Source organism: Euprymna scolopes, chromosome 33 (assembly GCF_053919585.1).
Source record: "Euprymna scolopes isolate OS-2025 chromosome 33, ASM5391958v1, whole genome shotgun sequence".
NCBI classification, from domain to species: Eukaryota; Metazoa; Mollusca; class Cephalopoda; order Sepiida; family Sepiolidae; genus Euprymna; species Euprymna scolopes.
Window position 1 is genome coordinate 84,467,543 of NC_136514.1, and position 4,580 is coordinate 84,472,122.

General features: G+C 36.2%; 1 pseudogene; it reads right to left on the bottom strand.

The window, feature by feature from the left end:
• Positions 1-3,046: 3,046 nt before the first annotated feature.
• On the bottom strand, positions 3,047-3,173 carry LOC145258440 (U2 spliceosomal RNA; annotated as a pseudogene).
• Between the last annotated feature and the right edge of the window lie 1,407 nt (positions 3,174-4,580).

Genomic DNA, 4,580 nt, shown 5'->3' on the forward strand with positions numbered 1-4,580 from the left:
ACACACACACACACACACACACACACACTCACACACACACATTACAAGAAAAAAGATAAATAAATAAAAAAAATTGAAAAAAAATCACGTGACTAAGAAACGTGTTCGGCAAATGGCGCTGACAGTCACCTTTTTCACAGAGTGACTTCCGGTGACAACAGCACTTCAGAAATGCATACACACACGGAAATACATACATACATACATACATACATACATACATACATGCATGCATAGATAATACCGATATATTAGTGTTCGGACGATGAATCGGAATTAGGAATCGGAAAAATAATGGTTTTCAGGGCTATCGGAATTGAAAATATCTTATTCCAAAAACGAGTCTTTTTAATTTAATTTTTTTTTACATGGGGGTCACCACTTATCAAGGCCCGCAGGCCACTCAGGGATAAGGGTTACTGCGTGTACAGTAATCAATGAGATAGTATTGTAGTAATCATTAGTATTGGGGGTTTTGATAGACTGTCTTACTTAAGGGGGCGGTTTGTCAGGAGTTTGTTTATGTTGGACTTGAAGACGTCCAAGTTGTAGTCAGGTGGGAAACAGGCAAGCGGCAGAGAGTTCCACTGGCGTGCAGTTCTAAGAAAGAAGCTTTGCTCATGGAATCTACGTTTGGATTTAGGCACAGATAAAGAGTGGGGAAAATTATTGACAGTATTTTCAGCCAGACGGGTGTTTCTCGTAAAAGATTGGCGAGGGGGGGACGAGGGATTGAAGCTCAGACGAGCACCTGCCATGGAAATAACGATAAAACAAAGACAGGCTCGCAACGTCTCTACTGTGAGAGAGAGATTGCAGGGAAAAGAAAAGAGCATCCCCCACTAAACCACGAAGTCTATTTTGTACTCTGTCAAGGCAAGATAGGCTGTTTTTAGCAGCTCTTGCCCAGATGTGGCAGCAGTACTCCATCCTTGGACGTACTTGGCTTTTATACAGATAGAGAATTGCATCAGTAGTGAGATATCATCTGGAGCGGTAGAAGAATCCCACCATTTTCCCAGCGCCCCTGGCAACAGATTTGATGTACGTGTTCAATTTCAGATCAGTAGTAAAGGTCAAACCCAGAAGCTTGTCAAAACATGGAGCCTCTCCAAGATGAGGGCCATCCATTTTAATTGATGTCAGATGGGGATCAGAGCGTTGATGATGTGAAGATAGAAGCTTGGTTTTGGATGCATTAAAAGTGACCAGCCACCTCTTCCCCCATTGTACCCCGCGCTCAAGATCAGAGGAGAGAGAATTAGAGAGAACTTTATAATTTACGGCCTTTGATGTGTTACCATAGATGGTCGTGTCATCAGCATAGATGTCAACGAATGATTTAAGTATGTGTTTTGAGAGATCATTGATGTAGATCAGGAAGAGAGTTGGGCTCAGGATGGACCCCTGGGGGACTCCAGCATTAATACTATGGGCCTCTGATTTCTGCCCATCAACCACTACTCTTATTGTTTAAAATGTAATTATCTATCCTTTATTCCAATGATGAAGTCATAAATATTTATTAACTATCAGGGTCCCCGGGATTAAATAACTATCTACACAATTCCATTCTTCAATACTTATATTTGGATCCAAATCAGTGAAATAACTGATTCTTTCCAACCAGATCGATTTATTACCTGCTCTAGTTGGGGATCCACCCCGATGCAGTGCGTATATGGTTCCCTTTAGTTACTTAGTCCACAATATATTGTAGTCTACATTGCACTGTAGAGAACGTAATGTTTTTTTTTTTAATATTTTATATAATAGCTTGAATTAACGTTTTAAACGCAAGAGTCAAGTATCATGGTTTAATTGTTCTCTAAACAGAAGCATTAATTTCGAACGTAGAGTTGTTTCTCTGGAGTCACTTCTTATCTGACGTCAGTTTTCATGGTTGGGCTACGTCATCAGAATGCCCTCAAACAGACTACCTCGAACAGTTCTCTTCAGTCAGCTCATTCACGGCTGACAGAAGAAACACTATATAGACTGCATCAAGCTCACCTTCAAGCACTGCTATATCCCCTTCAATCATTTGGAGACTTCGGCAGTGGACAGAGACACTTGGCGCTCGACGTGATAGTGTGATGTCCTTCTTCAACTTAATTAAAGTTTCAATATATAAAAGTCAACTTTTTTATTCTTCAAGTTCTTTGCACCTTCAATCACTTGTTTGGTTTGGTTTGATTTGGTTGTGGATTCTGTTGTTTTGTTCCCTGTCCTGCAGAACATGAGGTTTCAATGGGGGGGGGGGGGAGAAGAGTTGTAGTATTAATGGTTGGTACATTTTAAGTGAACGAATCGGGAAGTGGAGGATGGGGAAAGAGAAAAAGGAAAAAGAGGGAGTGTTGTTTTTGTTTTTGGTTTTGTAAAACATAATTATGTTAAGGCCCAAAACTTCATTGTTTGTTCATTTCAATTGTTCTCTAAGCATAAATATTCATTTTCAATGCTCCCGTGTCTTATCAAACAACTTTTGATAGCTTTTATGCGTTGGTTACTCTGCTTGTGCGGTGGTGAAACTCTTCAAATGCCCTTGCAATGTTGAGCTGTATAAAATTTCTAAATATACCGTCGTTTTTTGTTAGTTTTTTTTTTTTTGTTTGTTTGTTTTTAGAGGGCTGGATTAGCGCGAAAACCCCGCGTAATATGTGCATATATTTTCGCAAACGCTTGTTGGGGCCATAGGGATTTTTGTTGAAAATCAATAAATATTTATCGTCTGATCAGGGAAAGTGTAGTTCGATACATAACAAGGCCGATAACCATTAGTCGCGTGCTCTCGTGTAATGAATGAATGCGTGAATGTAGGATTGACATGAAATTCTTAAGGATAAACTAAAATGACCGAAAAATGGGCTGCAATGACTTAAATAAATAAAAAGTAAATGACTTAGAATGACTTTAATAAACTTAAGGATGAATTGAATGACCTTAAGAATGACTTGAATGGCTTAAAAAATAACTGGAATCCTTCAAAAATAACTTGAATGATCTGGAGAATGACTTGAATTTCTTTGAGACTGACTGGTTGTAAAGTGGGTGATCATTTTACATTAAATTAATACAGAAAAGTGATTCCCCACTTTATATCACAAGAAGTACAGCATGTAGTAAGAACAGATACTACACTTTGATCTTAGCCAAAAGGCCAAGAAAAGGGTATTTATTTGCTCCCTCACCGAGCAAATTAGGCACAAGGCCGATTTTTAATGTGAGGAGTGAAGGGGAAATGGGTACCAACTCCCCGGGGAGAAGGGGAGCTGGATAGTGACAATTGGCATGAAGGGTTGCCCCTACATTGACCAAGGTCTTATATGTGGGGCTGCCCCCACATATGGTCTTTGTTTGCAGTATCTACTGGAACAGATACTACACTTTGATCCCGGCCCGAAGGCCAAGTATTTATTTGCTCCCCATCGAGCAAATTAGGCACAAGGCGATTTTTAATGTGAGGAGTGAAGGGGAAATGGGGACCAACTCCCCAGGGAGTAGGGGAGCTGGATAGTTACAATTGGTATGAAGGGTTGCCCCTACATTAACCAAGGTCTTATATGGTCATTGTTTGCAGTATCTACCGGAACAGATACTACACTTTGATCCCGGCCCGAAGGCCAAGAAAAGCGGTATTTATTTGCTCCCCCACCGAGCAAATTAGGCACAAGGCCGATTTTTAATGTGAGGAGTGAAAGGGAAATGGGGACCAACTCCCCGGGGAGTAGGGGAGCTGGATAGTGACAATTGGTATAAAGGGAGTATTTATTTGCTGGGTCATAAGCTTCATTTCGATACCTAAATTGCCATGGTGGATTTCCTGTAGGCTGCGACAAACCGCGTCACACACACACACACACACACAGTACGAAAATTTATAATAGGATAACACAAGTGTTAATAAACAAAACTATTCATGCGTGCTTTAAATAATTTTTTTAGATAACACAAAAAATGTTAATAATAAATGTTTAAAATAATTTTTTTATATAACACAAAAATGTTAATAATAAATGTTTAAAATAATTTTTTTAGATAACACAAAAAATGTTAATAATAAATGTTTAAAATAATTTTTTTAGATAACACAAAAAATGTTAATAATAAATGTTTAAAATAATTTTTTGATAACACAAAAAATGTTAATAATAAATGTTTAAAATAATTTTTTTTAGATAACACAAAAAATGTTAATAATAAATGTTTAAAATAATTTTTTTAGATAACACAAAAAATGTTAATAATAAATGTTTAAAATAATTTTTTTAGATAACACAGAAAATGTTAATAATAAATGTTTAAAATAATTTTTTTTAGATAACACAAAAAATGTTAATAATAAATGTTTAAAATAATTTTTTGATAACACAAAAAATGTTAATAATAAATGTTTAAATAATTTTTTAATAACACAAAAAATGTTAATAACAAATGTTTAAAATAAGTTTTTTAGATAACACAAAAATGTTAATAATAAATGTTTATAATAATTTTTTTAGATAACACAAAAATGTTAATAATAAATGTTTAAAATAATTTTTTTAGATAACACAAAAAATGTTAATAATAAATGTTTA